This window comes from Lissotriton helveticus, chromosome 7 (genome assembly GCF_964261635.1).
Source record: "Lissotriton helveticus chromosome 7, aLisHel1.1, whole genome shotgun sequence".
NCBI lineage: Eukaryota > Metazoa > Chordata > Amphibia > Caudata > Salamandridae > Lissotriton > Lissotriton helveticus.
This window is the reverse complement of record NC_136068.1, coordinates 411,857,110-411,885,098: the sequence shown is the minus strand read 5'-3', so window position 1 is coordinate 411,885,098 and position 27,989 is coordinate 411,857,110. Positions and strand designations below refer to the sequence as shown.

Here is a 27,989-nt window from a genome sequence, read left to right as displayed (position 1 = left end):
CAGTGGGGCTGGTATTCCTCGTGTTGCACCCTGGGACTTGTAGTCCCACCAGGGTGGATGACGGCCCCAGCAGCTGCTATGGGGTAAGTTTTTTGGGGTAAAGATGTAGCGCCTTGGGGTTCTGCTCCCGCCAGGGTCAGTTGTGCTGGAAAACAGCGAGCAACAGGCACCCTTCACTTCCAGCGCCTCCCTTGCCGCGGAGGGGGAGGCTGCTCTCTGTAGAGCAATCAGAACTCTTTCCCCTCACCTCTGGCAGTGGGAGTGGGGCTGGTATTCCTCACGTTGCACCCTGGGACTTGTAGTCCTACCAGGGTGGATGACGGCCCCAGTAGCTGCTGTGGGGAAAGTTTTTTGGTTAAAGATGTAGCGCCCTGCGCTTATTTATGCTCTCGCCAGGGTCCGTTGTACAGGAAAACAGCGAGCAACGGAGAGCAACAGCCCCCTTTGGTTCAAGCTTTGAGAAGAGTGTGGAGTAGGTCATAGGAAGCTTTGTACATGACGCTGTTGCACATTACGAACTTTGCAGTCTTACCACTGCAGACAATGTAGATCTTGCCGAAAACTAGGCCATCCTATTGGGGTCTTGGACTTCCGTCAGCTGTTTCACACCAGATGGACCAACCAATCTACCATAAAACGCCTCCGCGCAAATCGAAGAAGTCCTGGTCTGTCATTAACGGTGAGTTTGTACAGCAAGATGTGAAGAGTGAGTGTTCCACACGCATGTGTTCTTGTGTGTTCCTGTAAGCGCATACTGTATTGGCAGATTTGACTGTTTTCCGGGTGCACTCGTCCATGAACAGGTGTGCATACACAGTCAACAGAAATGCTCCCGACGTTCACAATTTCAGCTTCCTGTGTGAGCCGCTCAGCTCACCACAGCTTCCTTCCGGACTAGCAGTAGAGACAAGGAGTCGCACTGAAACCACTGGAGCACATGCCAGTACACAGCTGCGCAGCCACCTCTGAGGTGAGGGCACGGATACAGCCTCAGTGCTCCTACCTCCTCGAGCAGGGCCCCGGATCTCTGGCGCTGCTTATTCGGATAAATGGTCGGTGTACAGCAGCGGAGGCACTTTTAGGGGTGGGACTGAGGACAGCAAGGCAGCCAGGGCTGGGAGACAATGGAGCAGCGCTCTACAAGGTGAGGCCGGAGGGACTGTGGTGTTGAAGGAGGGCAGCAGCGGGTGGAGTTGTCAAAGACAGAAGTACATTCAGTTCTAGGAGTAGACTCTGGAGCTTTGATATATCCTCTCCAAAAGATATTCCCAGGGTCAAAGTGCAGCCGCCCTTAAGTTGCAAACTCCAGAATAGTGGTTTAGCCACTTCTGGGGCGAGGGATCAAATACAGTGATACAGCGGACCTGAGGTAGGCGTGCGGGAGCAGGAGTGAAGCCACGGTATACGAGAGAGCGAGTAGAAAAAGCCCATGGGATAGTGGTGTGGTAACTCATTTGAGGTGAGCAGGTGACGTGTGAAATGGTACAGAGGCGTCTTCAAAGCAGCAGTGCAGCTACCACATAGGGACACACCGAGTACAGAACTGCATCCAATTCCAGAGTGCTGTGCAAAGGCCGGAGAAGCAGTTACTTGCACGCCACAGTCACAGAAACGGCCGAAGCAGCAGCATCCAGGGCACAGTCGTGGTCATATGATGCAGTGAAAAGTACGGCTTCTAGAGTAGCATTGCGGCCACTTCTGTGTCGCATTACTGCCATCATCATACGTCTGAGGCCTAGGAAGAGAAGACCAGCCACCAGCAGGACGTTGACTTGGGGCAGTGGTGCAGCCCAGCCTGAGTAGAGAGCTTTGTGGGGGCTTTACTTCTCAACATCTGAGTTTCAGGTGAGTGGACAAACATCTGCCATGTGCCTATTCCGTATGTTCTACAAATGGGCAACTGTGTGGCTCTGGAGTTATGCAGATAACTGTTGGTGTATGGCAACTATATGTGACTGTGCAAGATAGATAAAGACATCCCTTCCATCGCTCCTTGAAATTCCTTCATCAGTTATTTTCCTACTTCACTTGCTCCGCGTGGATTTTCTTACTTCATATGTTGGCTCTGTTCTCAAGCGGTACTGGACATTGTTACGGTGCAATGTTGTTCTATGGTCCTATTTTGGTGTTGTAGTCATTTTTTCCCCTTACTCCTGTTGTCATTTGTTGTGAAAAGTGGCCCTCATTTGACTCTGGTGAGAAGTTAGTGTTCTAGTCACAGTCAAAGTCAAAAAAACTTTATTCGATTGCTATATCAGACAATCCTAAAAGCACATAGAAGCATAAAAACATATCACACAGTTCATAAGTTAAAAATATCCTACAAATATACACATAATCTACAATACATTGCAAGGTTAAAACAGAATTAAATTGACACCTTCGTCCGATTAGAATCGATTAAATAAGCATACTTTTCCTTTGACTCAGAGCTTCCTTCAGAAAAATTACAATCCTAAAAACACTGTGCTCGTTATCTAGATGTTGTAGTGCAAGAAGAGCAGGTCGATATTGACGGAGCCCGTAGAATTTTAAAACTGGTACTAAATAAATTTACCTTGCATGGATATAGAATCTACAAAAGAAAACCACATGAATTGTAGATTGGTTGGAGTTATTATACACAGGGGCAGAGTTGAAAGTTTTGAGACCAGTCGTTCATTGTAGGTAAAGTGACTAGTCTATGGAATACCCCCAACCTAAACCTAGTTAATAAAAACCTATTGTAAACTCTTGGCTCAAAAGTTAAATAGGGTTGAAGGTTAAAAGTAGTTAAAATCAGCTGCTTATGCAGAAGAGTGGGTTTCAGTATCTCGGAAGACATTCTAATGGTGTCCAACAACAAAAGGCCCTCTTTTCTTACTTCTTTTCTTGTTATTGTTAGAATAGTTCTAGGGTTATTAAAACAGTCTATTGCGGCCAAGATCTTTTAAAAAGTTGCGGACATATCTTATCCATGGGATCTTTAGGGCCCCTTCCAGTTTCAAAGTATCTGATAAAATATCTCTGTTTAATTTTACCTCTTCTTTAGTCCAGAGCCTGTGCCATAGGAGCACAGGCTCATGCTTTATTAAATCAGAGATGAAGGGAAGTCCCAGCTCCGCATGACATATACATGATGAAGTACTATTTGGAACAGATAGCTTAGGAAATAATTCTCTGTGTGTTGGATAGGCAGCAGATCCGTAAACCCCCCAAACCCCTGCACCATACACTACTGATGAGACAAACTTTGCCTTGTAAATTTTAATGAGCTCCTCAGGTGGTCTTTTTTCCAATTTCCTAGCAAAGTTAGTAAGGGCAGATGTTGTTCTTAAGAGTACCAATTTTTTTGCTGCAACAGTTTGTGCCCAAGTATCCTTATGAGCAAAGAGGATTCCCAAATATGAGAACCTTTTGGTAACCCCAATCTTCTGTCCTGCCACAAACATATCTTCGGATTTCTTGACACCCAGGCCGCATCGCATAATAAAGGTCTTAAAGGAGTTTACTCTTAAATCAAGATTTTTCACAGTATGGGAGAAACTATCTAGCACCCTCTGAAGACCTACTTGTGTGCAGGACATCAGCACCGCATCATCTGCATATAGAACGGCTGGTATTGGACATCCGGCCACTTGAGGAAAATCATTGTTATCTTTAAGAAGAGCCTTCCCAAATCATTAATATAGAGATTAAAAAGGAACGTAGCCAGGACACAGCCTTGCCTGACTCCGCTCCTAATCGGGAATGCAGCCGAACAATCACCCTTCAGTCCACAGTGGCTACGCGCCTTGGCGTCACTATAAAAACACATTAGAAAATAGATAATCTGAACATAAAACCCCATGACTTTTAAAATTGACCAGAGTTTACTGTGGACGACACAGTCAAAAGCGGCTGTGAGGTCCACAGATGCTAAAAATAGGTTCCCCTTTTTTGCCCTCGTTTATTTCCCCACCAAGATAGACAGATTTAAGCCCTGTTCCCCCGTACCAAATCCTGGGTGGAATCCTTATTGCAGGTCAGATAGAACAGAGTTCTCCTCTGCCCAATCCTGGAGGCGTTCTAAAATTATCCTGCCTATAGCTTTTGTTATTGCGTCCAACAAGGAGATTGGCCTGTAACAGCCAGGGTCCTGTCTATCCCCCTTTTTGAAGATAGGCACAATGGTAGATTCTACCCATGTTGAGGGAAAAGTAGTGCTACAACTAGCAGTGATTACCTGGACCAAGATGGGTCCCCACAGAGAAATGTTTGATTTAAACAGACATATGGGGACCCCATCTGCTACAGGGGCCTTACTAGCCTGTCTTAAATACAGAGCCCGCTCCACCTCGTCCGGGATAAACAACAAGTCAGAGTAGTGAGGAGGAGATTTCCTGTTACAATCCTCCTGAACATTGAGACCCGTCACGTTAGGATTTCTCTCGCCGCTGTATACTCTGCAAAAGTGTTTGATCCATTCTTCCTCGGTAATTGCAATTTCAATGGATGGACCGACCTTGCTTGACAAAAAGGGTGCTTTAACTACCTTCCAAAACGCCAAACTATCATTCACTAATGAGGCCTTATGTAATGCCTCCCAGGCCTCGTTTTTCAAGGTAGTTTTTCTGGCCTTTATAGCTTGTTTGTGTTCCACTCTTGCACACCTCACGTCAACTAGGTTTCTACGGGTTTTGTGTAGCTTCTTTTTTAAAAGGGAGTAGGCCAGGGTGCACTTAGAGTCAAACCATCCATTTGAGTGTCTACTGCTGCTATTACGTCTAAGGAGGGATTCTTTTATTACATTGGATATCACCAAGATTGAGGCTAAGATATTATCTGGGGTGGCTGATTCATTCAAACAAGTCACAATAGCTGATAGCATTATCCACCACTGTCTTTATTATTGCTACTTGATCCGCCGTGGCCCAGCGTAAGGAATACCCATTCAATCTCCTGATCGCTATGTTTTCTAGCAGCTGGTTATTTTTATCGGGTCTGACTGCTCTACAACAGGCTAATGTAACTGACAGACATAGTGGAAAGTGATCGCTAAGAGAGCTATCTGAAACATTAAACAAGTGCAACCTATGCGCTTAGTTACATGACATTAGAATATAGTCTATGGTGGTGTGAAAGCCTAGACCATTAAACGTCCAGGGCATGGGGATGGGTAATTGACATAATTCATTTACAAACCCCAAGTTAAGGCTGAAAACTAATTCATTAAATTGCTCTCCCAAAGCAGAATGCCGAAAATGGGATGCACATGCCCCATCTTCATTTAAAACACAACATAAATAAACATTGGCATTGGCACATAGTGCATAGTTAAAATTCCCTGCCAGCATTAGCATCATATCTTTTGCCTTACTTTTACAAGCAGATTTCAACAATTTAATCATATTTTTTACTACGTTTCCCACTTTGTCAGAGAGTATGTTATTGTAAAAGATGGTCAGGACCATACAGTGTTTTGCATCTAAATCCAATATAACCATTTGGTAATAGGGATCGTTAGCAAACATTGTTATTTTCTCTACTTTCAAGCTGCATAATATATACGTACACACCCCACCCTTAGCCCTTACACTTAGACCATCTACCGCTGAGGTGTGATACGTCCTATAACCATTCATATGGGATGCCTCCTTTGACCATGTTTCTTGAAAACATAAGACGTCAAATTGCAGAATAAAGTCCCACCACAAGTTGTTGCTTAACTTGGAAGAAATACCCACAATATTCCATGAAGCGATGTTGCAGAGATGATTTACCACCATCTAGGATGTTGGTAGGGGTTATTATCCCGGGTGGTTCCTCAGATGTATTACTGGTTAAATGGAAATTATTTATACAACCCTCAGGATCTGTTAAAACTACCAATTTCAAAACTGTAGTCCCTGGGTCCTCATCATTGTAACTTTTACCAGTGGGAGTGGGAGGGGGATCAACCTTTCCTGCTTGAGCCAGTCCATGGTTACCCTTACCTTTGGATCAACCAGATATGGGCTTGAGTTGAGCAAGGTTCCCTGAGACCAGTCAATCAATCTCATCCAGTGAACTCAAAACGTTAAAACGATTGCTTACTGGTACCAAATATCTAGATTCCCTGTTACCCATGAAGTTTTCACCTACAGACGTACAACATCGTGGTGTATAATGTTTGGGCGGTTGGTAGAAAAATCCAAGAGGTAGTATGTTAATGTCATTGGGATTCACAAACCCTATTGCCTCCCCTCTCCAGGATTGTATACACCAAAGCTGGCGAGCTAAAATTTAAAACAACACAGTCTTCCTGCATAGTTTTTACTGAAGTGCCCACCCACCCTATTCTCCGTGCCATTTTGAATTCTGAGAAAAGGGTGTTACAAATCTCAGTGTTGTAGTCACTAATTTCATTGTTACTATTCAGGCCAGATGTTGGTTTCATGAACACTCGGATCTTATGGTTTCTCTTTGCTGAAAGTCTTATTTTGTGACCCTAAACGTTTCTATTATTTTCTTTTAAGAAGTTGCTCCATGGTCATGAATGTTCTTATTTATTATTTTTCAGGTGAGAAGTTTGTTTTTGAATGCCTGCGATCATTGATTTCTATCTGTGTGGATGTTGACTCTTTGGTCTCTATGTTTCCTTTTATTCAAATGGAACGATATTAGTTTTGTGATCACAAATTGTCTCTTGCGCTAGTGGCTATGTGTTGCCTCTGTGGCAAATAATTTGTATTGTATGCTTTGAGTTTGTGGTCACTCATGCCTCATGGTTTTCTTTTGGTCAGATGCTATTTCCGTGTGAATTAACTGTTTCGATATTCTTGAGGACAGATTATGGTGCTTTGATGACTAATTTTCTTATTATTCATCCAGCCTGATTTGGATTCTGTGGTCACTTAGACTTTCTGGTTTCCATTTCGGCAGATGTTGGTTTTATGGGCTCAAATTTGCCTGCCACTCTTCAGGTCAGATGTTTTTTTTTTGTGTTCATTTTTACATCAGGCTTTGGTTCGGTCTTCAGTGATTTCCTTGGAAAACATTTGAACAATATCTATATTGACTGTTTGCTTGATCATTAGAATTTGGCAGAAACGCAATTGTTTGCAAATGTTATATACATCACACGTGCACACATACAGGCTTCTCATTCAATTCTTAAGATTGATTATACGGCCTCTTCAAGGTAAAATATTGATTTCAGCATCTTTTTGGCCTCATGACTCTACTTTTATAGGTCGCGTGTTGAGGTTGTTGTAATCCTCTTTTCATCTAATAGTATAGCATATCGCAACCCACCTTTTCATTTCCATGCATTACCTTTCAAGGAAACACATCCAATCAGACAATTACAAAAAATGTAAAATGAATATTTATCAACTATGCCGCTGGCATTACATCATGCATGCTTTAATTACAAGTGTGTTAGATATCACCCTTTGTTTGGACCCCACCCGGGCCTATGCACTGGTGGCATCACTTCTATTTGCCATTTACTTGATTACCTACTAGGGTATCTTGAAATGTACATTATTAGTATGATAATAAATATGGTGTGTAACCCCTTCGCTGCTAGGCCTCCCCCCCGTGCAAAGCCTTTTTTGGGCTATTTGGAGTAGTTCTCGCTTAGGCCCCTGTAACGTTTTGACCACATGAGGTATCTAGGCCAAATTTGCGTCCTTTTCTTCCAACATCATGGGGATTCTAAAGCTACCCAGGATTTGTGGATTCCCTTGGAGGGTTCCCAGAAATTAGCCAAAATTCAGCTACATTTTGTTTTTTTGGGGAAAAATTTGAAAAAAGTGTTGCAAATGAAAGCGTCTGGGTTTTTCCCTCCAAATGGTATCAAAAAGGGGTTGTGAGGATGAAATCACTACTTTCCTTCCAGCTTTTAAGGAATGACAGACTTTTGTCATAAAACCAACCTTTTTTACACAGTTTTGGCATTTTTGTGGGACATAGCCTATTTTTGCTATTTTTTTGTGCTTTCAACCTCCTTCCAGTTTATAGTAGAAATGAGTATGAAAGCCATAATCGATCCTGGAAAGCTATACATTTTAGAAGATTAGACAAAATGAATGTTGAATTCAGCAAGAGGTCATTTGTGTAAATCCATCAAGGTTTCCTTATAGAACTAACAATTAAATACAATAAAAATTAGTTGAAAAAACAGCCTTTTGTGTCAATGTTTTTCACCTGTAACTTCTTCCAGTTATAACAGCTCTTTGAAAGGAATATACCGTTACATCCACTGGTCCTTACTGGTTGTGGGGATATATAGGACTTGTAGGTTCACCAAGAACCCGACGAACCCAGAGCCAAAAACTGAGCAGCGTCTTGCAATGTTTTTTTATTATGACACGAGTATATAGCAATTATTCTGGGAAAATGTATACAAGGAAAATTCGGTATGAAATACTCCTATGTGTTTCTGAAATGGGAACAAAATATAGAGTTTAGAAACAGTATATATTTTCTAATTTCCGAAATTGGGAATACTCATACTAGCATGAGAATTATCTGTAATTTTTCAAAATGACTTCTTTTTTACACATTGTCTTTTATTTGGAATGCAGAAAAGCATCAAAAGTCAATAGGTAATAACAGTTGCTTTGCAAATCTGAATTACGCTAAGTCTCCCGATAAAAATGGTACCTCACTTGTGTGGGTAGGCATAGTGCCCACGACAAGAAAAGGCTCAAAACCCAATGTGAACACACCACATTTTCACAATGAAAAATTACCCTTTTTTGCAAAGTGCCTAGCTGTAGTTTGTGAACCATAGCTCTGCCGGCACCTAGGGAAACCTAGCAAACCTATACGTTTTTTAAAACTAGACACCCAGGGGAATCCAGGATGGGGTGACTTGACTGCCTCTCACCAGGTTCTGTTACCCAGAATCTCTTGCACACCTAAAGAATTGTCCAAAAAACACATTTTCCTCACATTTCTGTGGTTGAAAGTTCTGGAATCTGCATGGATCCACAAATTTCCACCCACCCCATTCCCCAAAGCCTTCCAAGAAAAATGATACCTCACTTGTGTGGGTAGGCATAGTGCCCACTGCAGTAAACGGTGTAAAACTCAACGTGGACACACCACAATTTCACGGTGAAAAATGACCCTTGTTTGGCAAAGTGCCTAGCTGTAGTTATTGAACCATATCTCTGCCGGCACCTAGGGAAACCTAGCAAAGCTATACATTTTTAAAAACTAGACACCCAGGGAAATCCAGGATGGAGTGACTTGACTGCCTCTCACCAGGTTATGTTACCCAGAGTTTGACAAGTTGTGTTCCTTCCTGGTAGTGGGGGATATTGGTCCATGTAGCACTCCGTCTTTGATATTGAGAAAGATCCTTTTGACTGTCCAGTACTGTTCCTTATTTAACTAATATTAGTGTATGTGCGTTTTTTTCCAATTTATTGGAAACACCACTACCGATCCTTGTATATATCTTTGCTAGGTGTGTACCTGCACTCACTTTCTCTGGATTCTGGGCTAACTATTAATACAGTCTGCCTATCTACTAAAAAAACCCATTACTTTAATGGCAGGTTTTGATGATGACCGTGACAAATTATTCAACGATATATTCTCAGGACAGGATAAACAATTACCCAAGACTACATTAATTGAAAATATTCCACAGGGCCTAAAACAATTGTTCATAAAACTAGAAAGACTCCGCAAAGCGGAACTCTCACGATGATGGGATCTTACAACACTGAAAAAATACATCGAACTTAAACAAATACCTAGAGGTCTCAGAGTCATCATATTCCCCACCTTTGAGGACTTGGACCCTGACCTTCTCCGTGAATGGGAGTGTCTTATTTCCTTCATCCTCTTATGGGATGATGGACTTGTTATTAAGACATGCAGAAAGAAAAAGAACCAAACTATTAGAAGAAATAGAACTATTGGCTTTACTTGGACTTTTATATTCATCATTTCTGGTGTTTCTATAACTGGTGTTTTCACTTCTTTATTTACTCATATATTGCATTCTCTCTATGGATTCTTTTTCACCATTTGACCACAATATATTTCCCTTCTCAAAATTTCCTCTCACCTCACAAATTCAAGTTTATTTATTTGGTGCACTCTTTATATTTATCACTCTGTGATGACTTATATTTGTTTTTTTTCGCTTAGGCCCTTTCTAAATCATCTCAATTTTTGTAAATTACTTAATCTTAATATTTTGTAATTTCATGTATATATATTTTTTATCATGTCTTTACAGCCTTGAAAAAGTCCTTGTACTAATTCATAGTACGGACAAAACACGTGTCGGCTGTCGTTTTACCAATTGGAAAATCAATTTTAAGAATCAATAAAGAATAAGATGACACACAATACGAACTTTATTCATCTATTTGTCCTGTACCTTATGAGAATCTGCTGACTTTACTTGGATTTGCTGTTGTCTATACTTCTACATTGTATTAGTCTTGTACATACTCACATTGTAGGATTGTGCTCTCCTGACCATTTTTGCATATATGTTTATTTGTCAATCCCTTGGTTTGACAAGTTGTGTTCCTTCCTGGTAGTGGGGATATTGGTCCATGTAGCACTCCGTCTTTGATTTTGAGAAAGATCCTTTTGACTGTCCAGTACTGTTCCTTATTTAACTAATATTAGTGTATGTGCGGTTTTTTCCAATTTATTGGAAACAGCACTACTGATGCTTGTATATATCTTTGCTAGGTGTGTACCTGCACTCACTTTCTCTGGATTCTGGGCTAACTATTAATACAGTCTGCCTATCTACTAAAAAACCCCATTACTTTAATGGCTGGTTTTGATAATGACCGTGACAAATTATTCAACGATATATTCTCAGGACAGGATAAACAATTACCCAAGACTACATTAATTGAAAATACTCCACAGGGCCTAAAACAATTGTTCATAAAACTAGAAAGACTCCGCAAAGCGGAACTCTCACGATGGTGGGATCTTACAACACTGAAAAAATACATCGAACTTAAACAAATACCTAGAGGTCTCAGAGTCATCATATTCCCCACCTTTGAGGACTTGGACCCAGACCGTCTCCGTGAATGGGAGTGTCTTATTTCCTCATCCTCTTATGGGATGATGGACTTGTTAATAAGACATGCAGAAAGAAAAAGAACCAAACTATTAGAAGAAATAGAACTATTGGCTTTACTTGGACTTTTATATTCATCATTTCTGGTGTTTCTATAACTGGTGTTTTCACTTCTTTATTTAGAACAACAAGAGGAACTAAGGAGCGGACGATATTTTGATGGGGTCCAGTGTATGTGTCCAAGCCAAGAGCACACAGAAGGATACAAAGTTCCCCAGGGAAAGGGGTTGTGGAGAGGTAAAAAGGAAATACAGTCAAGGAACTGGGGGGTTCCTCTGTCGGAACTAGAGAGCCTCACACACCCAGAGCGTTAGGTGTAGAACACACCCTGACTGTAGGGTACGTGTAGATACGTGTTGCCAGCCCCCTTACAGGCGGTCACCACCGGAACTCGCCACCAGCTGCTCCGCACCCTGACCAGGTGCCGCGAGCGTGAGGGGTAGGTGTCCCCACCATCCCAGCGCACGGACTGAGGTATATCCATCAGACAGCGCTGGCCTCATGGGAGCATACTGCGAGGCCTTGTTACTCCTTCTTAGGGTCGCTTAACTAGAGCAGGATCCCAGGCCCTCTCTTTACCAGACCCAGTGAGGTTGTATTTTCTTATTACCCTGTGTTTGAACTTTCTTACCACTTCTTTTTCACGTGTAGTACTTTGTTTTGGTCCTGACGAATCGCCAGATGGCGAGAAACATGTTGACCACACCAGGGGGTTGAGTTAGAGTCTGAACCTCACCACAGTCTCCAGCTCCCCTCTCACCCCCTTTTAATCAGGGAAGCAGCCACGCCAATAAAACCTATAGTGGACTGTTTATCCCTTTTTAATACTCACTCACCTTGCACTGACTACACTATCTCCTATTGACTCACACACACCATCGGCAAGGAACAAAAGAACTCCGTCAAAAGGGTGCCTTTCGGCACCCCGTCAGACATTGCAGCGCCGGTTTGACGAGGAGCAGTGAGCCGATGATGACACTGGACACCCTACAGTCAGGGTGTGTTCCACACCTAACGCTCTGGGTGTGTGAGGCTCTCTAGTTCCGACAGAGGAACCCCCCAGTTCCTTGACTGTATTTCCTTTTTACCTCTCCACAACCCCTTTCCCTGGGGAACTTTGTATCCTTCTGTGTGCTCTTCACTTCTTTATTTACTCATATATTGCATTCTCTCTATGGATTCTGTTTCACCATTTGACCACAATATATTTCCCTTCTCAAAATTTCCTCTCACCTCACAAATTCAAGTTTATTTATTTGGTGCACTCTTTATATTTATCACTCTGTGATGACTTATATTTGTTTTTTTTTCGATTAGGCCCTTTCTAAATTATCTCAATTTTTGTAAATTACTTAATCTTAATATTTTGTAATTTCATGTATATATATTTTTTATCATGTCTTTACAGTCTTGAAAAAGTCCTTGTACTAGTTCATAGTACGGATGAAACACGTGTCGGCTGTCGTTTTACCAATTGGAAAATCAATTTTAAGAATCAATAAAGAATAAGATGACACAAAATACGAACTTTATTCATCTATTTGTCCTGTACCTTATGAGAATCTGCTGACTTTACTTGGATTTGCTGTTGTCTATACTTCTACATTGTATTAGTCTTGTACATACTCACATTGTAGGATTGTGCTCTCCTGACCATTTTTGCGTATATGTTTAATTGTCAATCCCTTGGTTTGACAGGTTGTGTTCCTTCCTGGTAGTGGGGGATATTGGTCCATGTAGCACTCCGTCTTTGATATTGAGAAAGATCCTTTTGATTGTCCAGTACTGTTCCAAATTTAACTAATATTAGTGTATGTGCGGTTTTTTCCAATTTATTGGAAACACCACTACCGATCCTTGTATATATCTTACCCAGAATCCCTTCCAAACCCAAAAAATTGTCAAAAAAACATTTTCCTCACATTTCTGTGGTGGAAAGTACTGAAATCTGCATGGATCCACAAATTTCCACCCACTCCGTGTTCCCCCAGGTCTCCCGATAAAAATGGTACCTCACTCCTGTGGGTGGGTCAAGGACCCGCGACAGACAAGGGCCCAAAACCTATTGAGACAACATCAAAATTACATATCATAAACCAACCTGGTTTTGCAAGGGGGGTCCCATGAGTTTTTGGCCCGGGGCTTGGCAGCCATCTAGGGAAACCTACCAATCCCACACATTTCTGGAAACTAGACACCCGGGGGAGTCCTGCGAGGTATGGTTTACATTGGTCCCCAACATTCTTCTAGCCAGAATCCCCTACAAACTCAAATTTCGCTGAAAAAACCCCCTTTTTTTTCAAATTTTTGTGTGGGAAAGTCCTGGAAATTTGAGCAATACGTGATTTTTTTCAGCGAAATTTGAGGTTTGCAGGGGATTCTGGGTAGGAGAATGATGGGTACCCACGCAAGCCATACCGAGCTGAACTCCCCCGGGAGTCAATTTTCCAGAAATGTGTGGGTTAGGTAGGTTTCCCTAGATGGCTACCGAGCCCCAGGCCAAAAACGTATGGGACCCCCCCTTGCAAAACCAGGTTGGTTTGTGATTGGTAATTTTGATGTCGCCTCAATAGGTTTTGGGCCCTTGCCTGTTGCGGGTCCTTGACCCACCCACGCAAGTGAGGTACCGTTTTTATCAGGAGACCTGCGGGAACGCTGGGTGGGAGGAAATTTGTGGATTCACGCAGATTCCAGAAGTTTCGCACACAGAAATTTGAGAAAAAAGTGTTTTCTTCTGCGAAGGATAGCAGGGGATTCTGTGTAGGAGAATGTTGGGGGGCCCACGTAAGCCATACCTCGCTGTTCTCCCCAGGGTGTCTAGTTTTCAGAAATGTGTGGGTTTGGTAGGTTTCCCTAAATAGCCGCCGAGCCCCGGGCCAAAAACTCATGGTACCCCCCCTTGCAAAACCAGTTTGGTTTGTGGTAGGTAATTTTGATGTTGCATCAATAGGTTTTGGGCCCTTCTCTGCTGCGGGTACTTGGCCCACCCATACAAGTGAGGTACCATTTCTATTGGGATACTTGGAGAAATGCTGGGGGGTTGGACATGTGATGTTACTTTCTGCAGTGTGAACATTTTAGCATAGTAATGCAAGGAAAATGTCACAGTCACACTTTGAGGTTTGCAGGAGCTTGTGGGTAAGATTCCTAGTTGGGATCCACAAGAGATACATCACCATGTACTCCCATGGGTGTTTAGTTTACACCAAAAACTACAGTTGTTAGGTTATTCTTAGCTGAAATGTACAGCTTGGCAGAGATGCAAAACAGACACAGATTACTGCACAGCCATCTATTCCTCAAGATCACACACATACTGGTTGGATTTGGCACGAGGGCGAGTAATGGTTCAGTATATAAAATTTTATTAACAAGAGATTTCACAAATATGAAATGCACTGTCAATAATTGAAAGGACAAAAAAGTGAACCAGTGACTCGCAGCTCGTGAGCTGTAAAGCCACGTCGAGGCACCAACCGCTTTACAGGCCATTCACTCATCTTTCATACATGATACACACAAGACCATTCACACCACCAGGCACAAAACCAACACATTACAACATTCACAAAAAAGGAGAAGGTTCACCCTGCTTGACAAAAACAGAAAAGACTTATTTTTGTATGCACAACCACCTATTCCTCAAGCACACCTACATACTGGTTGGATTCGGCACGAGGGTGAATGATGGTTCAGTATATACAGTTGTATTAACCAGAGGTTTCACAAAAATGAAATGCACTGTTAATTGAAAGGACGAGAAACTGAACCATTGATTCACAGCTTGTAAGCTGCAAAGCCATGACAAGGCAACAACCTCTTTACAGGCCATTCATACACCTTTCATACGTGTGACACATACAAAACCATTCAGAACATCAGCCGCTGGCCCAGCACATTACAACACTAACACCAGCAGACAGCGCCATTCAAGGGCCCATCACTTTCACACACCCACATTCTTGACACAGCAACCACACCAGCTCACGGATTGCATTGAGTGGCCTTTGGCTAGCAGTGTGTGTGTAGTGACCAGCAGCTAGTCACTACTCACACACCGCCAGTCAAGCGCCAGTCCACGTACACCGCCAGCCAAACCCCAGTCCACACACACTGCCAGCCAAGCCCCAGTCCACACACACCACAAGCCAAGCGCCAGTCCACACACACCGCCAGCCAACCGCCAGTCCACACACACCGCCAGCCAAGTGCCAGTCCACGCACACCACCAGCCAAGCGCCAGTCCATGCACATCGCCTGCCAAGTGCCAGTACAAACAAGCCGCCAGCCAAGCGCCAGTACAAACACACCACCAGCTAAGCGCCATTACAAACACACTGCCAGCCAAGCGCCAATCAAAACACACCGCCAGCCAAGCGACAGTCCACACACACTGCCAGCCAACTGCCAGTCCACGCACACCGCCAGCCAAGCCCCAGTCCGCACACACCCCCAGTCAAGCGCCATTACAAACACACCGCCAGCCAAGCGCCATTACAAACACACTGCCAGCCAAGCGCCAATCAAAACACACTGCCAACCAAGTGCCAGTCCACGCACACCGCCAGCCAAGCCCCAGTCCGCACACACCACCAGCCAAGCCCCAGTACACACACCGCCAGCCAACCACCAATCAAAACACACCGCCAGCCAAGCACCAGTACAAATACACCGCGAGCCAAGCGCCAATCAAAACCCACAGCCAGCCAAGCGCCAGTACAAACACACCGCCAGCCAAGCGCCAATCAAAACACACCGCCAGTCGAGCGCCATTACAAACACACCGCCAGCCAAGCGCCATTACAAACACACTGCCAGCCAAGCCCCAGTCCGCACACACCACCAGCCAAGCGCCAGTCCGCACACACCACCAGCCAAGCGCCAGTCCACACACACCACCAGCCAAGCGCCAGTCCACACACACCGCCAGCCAAGCGCCAGTCCACACACACCGCCAGCCAAGCGCCAGCCAAGCGCCAGTCTACACACACCGCCAGCCAAGCGCCAGCCAAGCGCCAGTCTACGCACACCGCCAGCCAAGTGCCAGTCCACGCACACCACCAGCCAAGTGCCAGTCCACGCACATCGCCAGCCAAGCGCCAGTCCACGCACACCGCCAGCCAAGTGCCAGTCCACGCACACCGCCAGCCAAGTGCCAGTCCACGCACACCGCCAGCCAAGTGCCAGTCCACGCACACCGCCAGCCAAGTGCCAGTCCACGCACACCGCCAGCCAAGTGCCAGTCCACGCACATCGCCAGCCAAGCGCCAGTCCACGCACACCGCCAGCCAAGTGTCAGTCCACGCACACCGCCAGCCAAGTGCCAGTCCACGCACACCGACAGCCAAGCGCCCATACAAACACACCCCCAGCCAAGCGCCACTACAAACACACCGCCAGCCAAGCGCCACTACAAACACACCGCCAGCCAAGTGCCATTACAAACACACCGCCAGCCAAGAGCCAATCAAAACACACCGCCAGCCAAGTGCCATTACAATCACACTGCCAGCCAAGCGCCAGTACAAACAGACCGCCAGCCAAGCGCCAATCAAAACACACCACCAGCTAACTGCCAGTCCTCGCACACAGCCAGCCAAGCGCCTGTCCACGCACACCGCCAGCCAAGCGCCAGTCCCCGCACACCGCCAGCCAAGCGCCAGTCCCCGCACACCGCCAGCCAAGCCCCAGTCCACACACACCACCAGCCAAGCGCCAGTCCACACACACCGCCAGCCAAGCGCCACTCCACACACCGCCAGCCAAGCGCCAGTCCACGCACACCGCCAGCCAAGCGCCAGTCCACGCACACCGCCAGCCAAGCGCCAGTCCATGCACAGCCCCAGCCAAGCGCCAGTACAAACACACCGCCAGCCAAGTGCCATTACAAACACACCGCCAGCCAAGCGCCATTACAAACAGACCGCCAGCCAAGCGCCAATCAAAACACACCGCCAGCTAAGTGCCAGTCTTCGCACACAGCCAGCCAAGCACCAGTCCACGCACACCGCCAGCCAAGCGCCAGTCCACGCACACCGCCAGCCAAGCGCCAGTCCAAACACACCACCAGCCAAGCGCCAGTCCAAACACACCGCCAGCCAAGCGGCAATCCAAACACACCGCCAGCCAAGCGCCAGACCACGCACACCGCCAGACAAACACCACTCCACGCACACTGCCATCACATTTAGGATTTTTTTTATATATATAAGAAAACACAAACAAATTGCAAATAGATACAAATCTACTAACACAAAATCTGAAACTAAATACACTACACAAATGCCATCCTTGAAACTCAACAAAGTTCATGAATGGTAAAGCAGTTCACCCTACCACTCATGGATGCTCCCAAAATTATTTTGCGAGTGGTACATTCTAAAACAGGCAGGCACACACAGCCCAGGGTTAGAAGGACACTCGGGGAAGTACATACGAGTCTCCTTCCGCGCCACTCTTCGCCAACAGACTCTACATCTCCTACTGGCAAAGTCTTTTGAGGGTGTGAGAGGAATGTGATTGGGAAAGTGGCGATCTTTCAATCTAGCAACATCCTCCACCACTCCAACTCTAGGAACACTTGTCTGTTCCTCTAAAACAAGTCTGACTATTACAGACTCCTTAAACTTAGTAAAAGTCATCTTTGACTCAGGACAAGAATCCTGGAATACAACAAAAGCATTAAAGGTTGCCAAGTGGAAAAGATGGATAGCCAACTTCTTATCCCAAATGTAAGCCTTACGAAGAGCAGCCTAAGGTTCCAACCTCTGGTCTACTCTGTCAACACCACCCATGTGCCTATTATAGTCTAAAATGCAACGCAACGCACTGCACTGTCCCTGCACAAGCTTTTGACAAACAAGGTATTTTGGGAAACCTTTACGGTTAGAGCGGATTGTGCCACTAGCAACAGTGTCCACTTTGACCAATTCCCTGAACAACCGCATACCAGTGTAGAAGCTATCTACATATAAATGGTGGCCTTTGTTGAAATGTCCTCTACCAAATTCCCACACAAATGTCACAGTCACTCCAAAAGTGGACGGACAACCAGGGGGCTAATCCTGGATTCCTTACCGGTGTACACCCTGAAATTAGAGACATATCCAGTCCTACTGTCACACAGCATATACTGCTTAATTACATAGCGTGCCCTCTTACTAGGAATGTATTGCCTAAAACCCAAGCGGCCCTTGAACAATACCAAAGACTCATCCACTGCTATTTCTTTCCCTGGAGCATAGATCTCAGAAAATCGACCAACAAAGTGATCAATGACAGGCCGAATCTTAAAAAGACGGTCACAATCAGGGTGATCTCGTGCCAACGCTAAACCATTATCGACAAAATGCATCATCCAAAGCAGAAGCAAATGCCTATTATGACTCATGACTGCCGGAAATATAGCAGTTGCCATCAAGGCACTAGTAGACCAATAAGAAGACATTGATGGCTTCCTTAGCACGCCCATCAAAAAAGTTAAACTCAAGAACTTCTTAATCTCTTCCAGATTGGTGTCCACCGGGTAGCTCTAGAGTGGGGCTTAAGGCTTGCTCTGTTGTCCCTCAAGAACTGTTTGGCATACAAATTAGTCTGCTGAACAATCTCTGCAAAAAATACATCGTCCATAAACAACTGAAAAAAATGTAGCTGCAAAATGTTTTCAGTATTCACTCTACACCCTGGAATACCAGTAAAGTCTGGCAATGCTGGCTGCACCATGACTGGGGCAACTCAGAGGTCAGCACTTTCAACGGGAAGACTTGCAGCCCCAGGTGCAGCCCAGATGTCTCTTGCCGCACTATACCAACGGGAAGCCTTGCAGCCCCAGGCTGCAGCTCAGATGCCTCTTGCCGCACTATCGGCACATCAATGTCCTCCTCTAACACAGGCACTTCATCCGCACTAAGAGTAGCTTCATCCGCACTGAGAGCAGCTTCATTATCCAATGATTCCATGTGGATAGAAAACTCACTGCCTGAATCTTCCCCTGCCTCCTCTGTCTCAGATGCAGAGTCAGTCTCTGAACCATGGTCAGAGGAAGACTCAAAAAGCATACCAACAACCTGCTGAGCAGTAATCCTGCGGCTAGCCATTATCCTTGCTTAGACAGGAGACTGCACAAACAAGTCAACAACAACCAACACTGTGCAAAATAAGTAAGTAAAAAAGGTGTGCCTTTATCACAAAGATCTATATACCCAAAAACTATACGATTCACTTACAAGAGACAGCTACCCTCACCATCACCTACTCTGCAGAGACACAGAAAAAACCAACGATATCCCCTAGAAAGAAAAAAACAAAACTACTTATTCACAAGATAACAAATACACATCGAGCACAAATGCAAAACGTTTTTGACACTCAAAAACCAGAAGCCAAACATACTGCTATTATTACACCATTTGCAAAAAACACATTCATGCAGAGAAATGAAACTCATTTACGTTGTACAAAAAAAGTTTCTTCACCAAACACATGCAACTACACAAACAGCAGAACCACCAGTAAGAAAACCCCAACTTGGAACAGTCTAAAGAGCAAAAGCCTTGAACTAGAACAAAAAGGGTGAAATAAGCATTACAATTGCAATTCACAAGAAATAAAACAATTAACATTATAACACACTATGTCACTACCCAAATGGGGTCAGAAAGGCCAAATAAACAGGCAGAGGGGGGTAGAATACACATAAAAAATATATGTCCCCTGGAAGCGACCAATTTATTTATTTTTAAATCCCTGGCTCTAGTGGGCTTTTCTGCCCCCCCCGCCAGAAACACCAAATAATGCAGGTGATCTGTCCCCAGGGGGCAGAAAAGTCTTAAAAATTATTTAGGCCCATAAATGAAGCGACCGGGGGGGGGGCAGAATATACTTTTTTTTAAAATATGGCCGCTGGAAGTGACCCTTGCCCAAGATATGTCTTCCAATTTAATAAAAACAAATTCTCTGGCTCTAGTGGGCTTTTCTGCCCCCCCTGGGGCCAGAAATGCCCCAAGAAAAAGGCGATCTGTCCCGGGGGGGGGGGGGAGAATATAATTTTTAAATAAATTTGGCCCCTGGAAGCGACCCTTGCCCAAGGGGTCACTTCCATTTAAAAATAAACAAATTCCCTGGTGTCTAGTGGGGTTTTCTGCCCCCGGGGCAGAAAGGCCAAATACAAAACACGATCTGCCTCTAGAGGGGGCAGAATATACTGTTAAAATAAATTGGGCCCCTGGAAGCGACCCTTGCCCAAGGGGTCACTTCCGATTTGAAATAAAACCAATTCCCTTGCTCTAGTGAGCTTTTCTGCCCCCCCCCCCCGGTCCAGAAATGCCCAAAAATCGGGCGATCTGTCCCTGGTGTCTAGTGGGGCATTCCTGGTGCACGATTGCGACGCTGTACGCAATCGTGCACCAGGAATGCCCTGCATTGAGACATCAGGGGAGAGGAAACACTGTTTCCTCTCCCCCAATGCTTCAATGTGCCGCAATGTGCACTCACCCTTCTCCTGGACGCGCTGGGAACAAATGGTTTCCAGCGCGTCCAGCGCTTCCTGATGACGTTGACGCGCGCTGTGTGCGCTGACATCATGGGAAAGCGTGTGGGGGGGGTCTGGGGTGGCAGGGGAAACTCTTCCGCTGCCATCCCCCTCTGTGGGGGTAAGATCGATACCCGGGGGGGAGCACCAGCGCTTCCCCCATGGGCTGTGCTCATGACTGAGCGGTTCGGTCATGAGCACAGCCGAACCGCTGCTCATGACAGAACCGCTCTGCACAAGCATCGAAGGGGTTAATACACAATCTTGTTCAGTCTTAGAATTGCTATTCCCCAATTTATGGTATTGGCATGGCTATATATAACATAATGTAAGTCATACTGGTAACTACTACTTTGCGCACCACCTTAAAATCCATTCAGCAGTTAATCGAGCCTTTTGAGGCGTGCTGCTCTATTGCTTCTCCATTCTTGTCTGGCAGGGCCAGCTTTAGGGGAGGTTGACTGGTGCGGCAGCACAGGGCGCTGACCAGGGGAGAGGGGCGCTGACCTCAGTAGGGGGGGTGCTGTGTTTAGCAATAACTTATGTTTAAAAAACACCTCTAGCCGAGATTCTTGTCCTCAAGCAGCAATACAAATGTGAAGATAACTCCTGTGATTAATGTTCTTGATAGATAGATTGGAGTTTTGACAAGTGGCAGTTTTCACTTGCCATAGAGTAGCGCACAGGGTTAATATCCCTGCTGCAAAGAACTTGTACCTTGCAGATCACAGATCTGTATATTATGTGGATAGCTGAGTGTATTACTGCTTTTGTCACTGCAGGTCATAAGATGTAACCGTAATATAGAACAGTGACTGTTACGAACTGTCCTCAAAGAACTGCATGCAAACTGCATAAAATAGATTAGGGCATTTAGTTTTTCCCCCAGTCTTTTATCTATTACTAATGTTGCTGAAAAGGGTTTGTGTGGGTAGATATACATTCTGATTAGTACCGTCAGCCTTTACCAGTGCTTTAAAATAAATTAAATGGATGTGAGAGAGTTTCCATGGAGCGATGAGAGACACCGTTGCGGAGTGGTCACGAGGGAATCCGAGGAGGTGGTCATGGGGGGTGAGGGGGGGGGGGGAGTTCACCAACATTTACTGTCGCACTGGGCGCCAACAGCGCTAAAGGCGACCCTGTTGTCTGGTTTTACACCACATGGCTTGGCTTCTGCGAGTGAAGATAGAATACATCGGTGCACTAGGCCAAATTCACATAACAATGCATCTCCAGCTCACTATAAGTTATGGATAGATGAGGTATGGGCAGGGCTGGAATGCGAACAAGAAGCAACCCTGGCACCGGTCTCCTTTCCCATATCTCTGCTTCTCTCTCTTCTCTTTCTCTTTTCATTACTCTTGCCTAAAGCACCTCTATTTACGTGCGTGTGTGTGTGGAGGGAGGGAATAAAGTGAAGGAGGAACCTGCAGTTGCATCCTGGCTTCAAAAACCGGCTCCAGTACACGGGTACAATACCCGATGCAATAAACGGACAGTTTGGGCCTGATGGGGGCAGGAACAATGCAAACACCTGTGCAAGTGGGTACGCAATGTCAGATCTACTAAATTCGTGTGACCTGGCTAAGTAGGAAGTCTTAACTCCAAGGAGAACTGGACACACCAAGGGGCAAGCGGAATATTGTGTGATATTCCTATGCATAGCAAGTGTAACTGCTGTGAAATTACTCCTCTGACTTGGCTTACTCTTCGGAGGTTGACCTCACACTCTGGGCTTTAAGTTGGATGAAAAAACTGGGGCGTTTCCTAAAGGGGCGTGTTCAATGTAATTAAGGGCGTGGCTTAAAAACACATAAGCTAAAAATCTGTGTTTAGCACAGTGTGCTGCCCGACATGTATTTTGCTGTTCCTGTCATTGCGTCCAGCTATATGATACAAGTCACATCATATCTACAAGTCAGAACTATTGGCTTTGTCAATGGTTGCTAGTGGCATAAGATAAATAAGCAGCAACTATGGCTTGTATATAATATTGAAAAAACTTCCACTCAAAGCCCTGGTGACACCACGACAATGTTGCTGCTCCTAAGTTTCAAAAAGAGATGGGAAATCCAGAGAGAACATGACTCTCTTTAAATGATTTCCCTTCCTCTACAACACTCATCCCGTGCACACCAATGGGCCTGCTGTTACTGCAGTCCGGGAAAAAAAATGGACCGCCTGTGACAGGGTACAAAACAGAGCCCGATACAGACCCGTTTCGAGGACCCCTTAAAAAAATTGCTGGTGCTCAGACCCGGTGAGACCCGGCCCACTTAAAGCCCTGCTCACACTGGATTTGTACAGGCGGGTATACCCCAGTACAAATCTACTGCAGTGCAATGCTGAGTTACCTTTGTGCAACTGCCACCATTGCACTGAAATGGCATTTTAGCTCAAGTTTGGACAAAGACATCATTTGCACAGGGCTCTTGCAAAATATGGCGACTCACACCATCTCTCAATCACGCAACGCAGGGCTGCAATTTTTTCATGCAGCTTTGTGTTGTTTGAACAATAGTAAATCCAGGTCTATGTACTTGTTACCTAGAAATGTGCTCCATTTTCTCCAACAAAAATATCTGGGAACTATCCAACTTTCAGATAGTCCTAATGGACATGTACTGAAATTTCTCACTCTTAATAATGCATTGCAAATTTGTTTACTCTTATGAAGGCATTGTGCAGCCTTTCCACAATCCAGAACCATTTGTAAATGATCTATGGACATTTCAGCTTGGTGTCCCTGATCCCTGAATTGTGACTGCTTGTCCATTGTGCGTCCAGAGTGGCCTAGCAAGGTTTCCATGGACCCAAATGCATGGAAAAACAAGCATTTGCAATGCAATAGGTCTCGCATTTATGTGAATTTGAGCTATTGGCATTGTAAATGACTGCTTTTTATTTATGTTTTGGTTTTGAAAACATAAATAAAAGGCATTGTTATTAGCAATGCCAATAGCTCAAACTTGCGTTAATGGAAAAACTTTTGCATTGAAAATGCTTGTTTTTTGGTGTGCATTTTATACGGCTTGAAGCTGACCCGAAGGGATTGGCACAATTAACATGAGCACCAGTTACATTACACAAGGGCACATTCATTTTTGGTGGGCACAGGGAGATTAAGAGATTTGCCCCAATTCACAAAATATGCAGCCGACGCTCCAAAGTCTGCAGCTCTGGTCATTAGGCCACATCAATGGCCCTACCTAGATCTATGTGGCACACCATTTCATAGAACGTTGGTCCTGACACTTTGAACCTAAGCAGCTGATGTTGTACCACTTGTATCACTCAATTACAGGTAGAGTAAATGAGCTATTAGTGTACATAGCGAAAAGATCAAATTACTACAACTACAATGGTGGTGTTGACCTCCACTTCGGACATGGCACAATGCCGCCATGAGAAACATGATACACAACAGGCTGTGGCACATTGGTATTATTTATGTGAATTAACATAATTTGCCTCTTTTTAAATTATTGTACAAATACATTTGGGTTCAAAGGTTTTTTATTTCGGCACACACACTCTCCCTCTCTCCATTTTCAAAATCTTCCAAAATGATGGTTACTTTACGAAATATTGTGTTTTCTATTATTTTAGTACCCCTACCAATCTGCTTTCCTCACCTTTCTGCTACCCCTTAAGCCCGTCTCATGTGCCCTCCTTGTTGCATAGTCTATTTTAACATTAAATGCCCATGTGATTGTTGGGAAATTTGAAGCTCATTCCTTCCACCCCAAAACTTACTGACCAAGCTACAGCCCTGCCGAACTGATGCAGACTGAAGCCTTTTCTTTACAGATCCTCTTATTTTTTTAATCAAAGAACATCTGAATATTATCAGACGGTCTTCCAGTTGGCCATCCGCTGCCCAACCTCGGCCTTAAATCTCATGTCACAATGGATAGCGATAAGAGAGAAAGACACTCTGGGCCAGATTCACAATGTTAATCTGAGATGAAAGTCTAACTTTACTACTCGTAAATGTCCTTTGTGAACACTGAAAGCCATAAACGTAGACTATTGTCTCAGTTTACCTTTTTGAATTGGGCCTAATACTTGGAGGCTCAGACTGTAGCATGTGCTGCTGCCAGCTCCTGGAACATACAGTAGAGACTGGGGTAAAAAATATAGCAGGCAGTTCGAAGTATTAATTATCAGCATGACCCTCAGAACTGACATTACTTATGGTGTCCCTTAGATACGAGTCAGGTGGTAACCCTAGGCAGGGAGCTGAGGGGGTTCCCCTTTCACTTCTGAGGGGTTAGTTCACAACATATTCACAATTACCTAAGAAGGGCAGAATAATGAGCTAGTTGTAAACTGTGGAATCTTGATACCTGGATTTGAATCCTGGCCTCCACATTTGACCAAATGTTCTTGGACAATCAGTTTATGAAAGCATATCGTTGCTTCCTTTTTGGAAAGATTGTGAGTATTAAGAAGCACTTTAAAAGCTGCTACTAAGTGTGTGGCTACAAAATAAACCTGAACTTCATATTACCTGGGGAGGGGTGGGGAGGCAGCGCCCAGCCTCATGGGCCACTGTGGTGGTAAAGATATAGCCCTGGGAGCAATTACTACTGTGTTTCCTTCTTTAACAAATGGCTTGATCATTGGAAAATCACACCATCCCTCTGCCTCTGTTCCCTAACCCAACAATATGCACGTTGTAGACAGATGAGACAGTGGAGAAATGCAGAGGATGTGGAAGCGGTAAAATGAAGGGCCCATACAAAGATGAGGCATTGAATAGAGAGGTATTAATACTGTGGCTAGATGGACTAGTGGATAGATGCTGGGACTGTGGAGAGATGGGAGAGCCTATATAGGTGTGACAGAGATCGGATGCAGGGGCTGTGGAGAAATTATGGGGACTTGGAGTGATGCTGGGCACCAAAAAGAAGGGTCAGTGAAGGGCTGTGGAGAGATGCGGCAGTGAAAAGTTGTAGAGTATGTAGCAAGATACAACAGTTTAGCGATGAAGGGGCTGTGAGTAGATTTGCTGAGACTGTAGAGAGATTCAACAGTGAAACGATACAAGGGGTGTGGAGAGAGGAACTAGAGAAGAGAAAACTGATTTGTAGAATGATGGCGAAGTGAAGAACGGCTGGGGCATGAGTTGCACTGTAAAACATTTTTTTAGCACAGTCCTGCAAAGTTGCTGTAGGGTTTTGTATAATGAAGATTTGTCCCTTTGTTATGCTTTTATGTTTGTTTTAAGCATTCAAGCTCTACTGTGTCACTCCCCCTCCACCAAAAACTTCATTGATTCCATTAGAAGAGTACCAGAGCACTCCATTCCACAACAAATACAATAGCCCAATCGTCAGATTTCCCCGTACAAACACTTGTGGTATGGTGGGATAGTCCAATTGTGGTCCTATGTGGGAAGCAAGGCATAATGCTTTGTGTTGTGAAATAAAATATCAGGAATAAGTGTCCTTGGTGGCATGGAGACATCCAGCCCCCTTAATAATGAGATACGTTCCCATGTTGGTTGGTTAACTGAAAATAATGTCCATGTTAGGCTAGTACACACCAGTACAACGGTTTGAACTGAGACACTAGAGCATTCATTTGTTCTCAGATGTAGAAAAGGATAAATACATGGTTGCCAAGAGGGGCCAGGTCACCAGAGTTACAAATTCCAAGTCCGGTGTCTGCATGCTTGGACTTGTACACCCCCTTAATGTAATGTGGCCAATGAAACAACATGCCCCAGCATGCAGCGTGCTGTTGATGTATATTGTATTGTACTGGATAGTAATTGCATTTGTATAGTGTATAATACCTCTGACGAGGCACTGAAGTGCTTTGCAGTGGGAAGCACGCTGCTCCAGAACCCAAGGTTAGTGGTTTTATATACCACACACACACACACACACACACACACGCACACACCCATATGCACATAGACACACACGTGTGTGTATAAACTGGTCACAATTTCTCATTATCCATTTAATCTGTAGCCCCTTGCATGCCCTCTCCTCTAAAATCACGTACAGATATGCAACTGTCGCCTTGTGCGATTCAAAGGCCTGTCATACGCATGACCGCCTATTTCAGAGACGGGCATTCTACTCACTGAGCCATCCTGCCAATTTTGTTTGCATGCTTTATGTAGTGCGCCTATCAGCTAATTCACCTCACTGACGGCTGAGCTCAGATATAGCCTGAGGGAGCATGGAGTTTTACCTTCGTTAGACTGGGGTGTGAAATATTACCCCTACAGCAGCACAGGGTGCATCACACCTTTGCAGGTGGCGAGGGGACATTGGCACTAAATAGCAGAAACGTTTACCTTAACTATTTCACACTCAGAACAGAAATGATGAGTTCCAGTTTTATGTTGAGAGCTTTATACCTCCATAAAGAGGGGTGCTTTTATCGTCCAATTTAAGACAGTACAGACATCTTAGGAAAGCTGCGTAGACCTCGTCAGAGTTCGAACTAGTGACCGACCAAGGGAAACAGCAGGTGTCAGTGGTGAGCTTTTAACTGGCTTACCTATTGAGCATTAGACATATAAGCGCGTTAATCAGTGGAAGTAGGAGACCATCAGAGAGCAGTGTCAATGAGGAGAAGCCTTGTGAGGGGTATTAGGCACTACACAAATGCAAATACTATCCAATACAATACAATACATACATCAAACGCGGCCACTAAAGTGAAAGCAGACCGCACTGCAAATTAATTATCTAAAGCAGCGTAGCCGCTAAAGTGAAAGTGGCCCACACTGGAGATTAATTAAATAAAGCAGCGCGACAGCTAAAGTGAAAGTGGCCAGCTGTGTAAGTTAATTAAATAAAGCAGCGCGGCCGCTAAAGTGAAAGCGTCCAGCTCTGGAGATTAATTAAATAAAGCAGCGGGCCGCCTAGGTGAAAGCGGCCTGCTGTGTACGTGAAAGCAGACCGCACTGCAAATTATTATCTAAAGCAGTGCAGCTGCTAAAGTGAAAGCGGCCCACACTGGAGATTAATTAAATAAAGCAGCGCGACTGCTAAAGTGTAAGCGGCCCGCTGTGTAAGTTAATTAAATAAAGCAGCGCAGCCGCTAAAGTAAAAAGCGTCCAGCTCTGGAGATTAATTAAATTAAATAAAGCAGCGTGGCCGCCTAGGTGAAAGCGACCCTCTCTGTAAGTGAAAGAAGACCGCACTGCAAATTAATTATCTAAAGCAGCGCAGCCGCTAAAGTGAAAATGGCCCACACTGGAGATTAAATAAATAAAGCAGTGCAGCTGCTAAAGTGAAAGCGGCCCGCACTGGAGATTAATTAAATAAAGCAGCGCGACCGCTAAAGGGAAAGAGGCCCGCTTTGTAAGTTAATTAAATAAAGCAGCGTGGCCGCTAAAGTGAAAGCGCCCAG

General features: G+C 44.7%; 1 protein-coding gene across 2 annotated transcripts in view; it reads left to right on the top strand.

Moving 5' to 3' along the window:
* Positions 1–945: 945 nt before the first annotated feature.
* Positions 946–27,989, top strand: part of LAT (linker for activation of T cells) — a 606,746-nt gene continuing 579,702 nt past the window's right edge. The window contains exon 1 of one of the 2 annotated variants that reach the window (XM_078652287.1): positions 946–1,845. The gene's annotated coding sequence lies outside the window, so the exon portion shown is untranslated. The remainder of the gene's footprint in view (positions 1,846–27,989) is intronic. The other variant, XM_078652288.1, reaches the window with a different exon arrangement.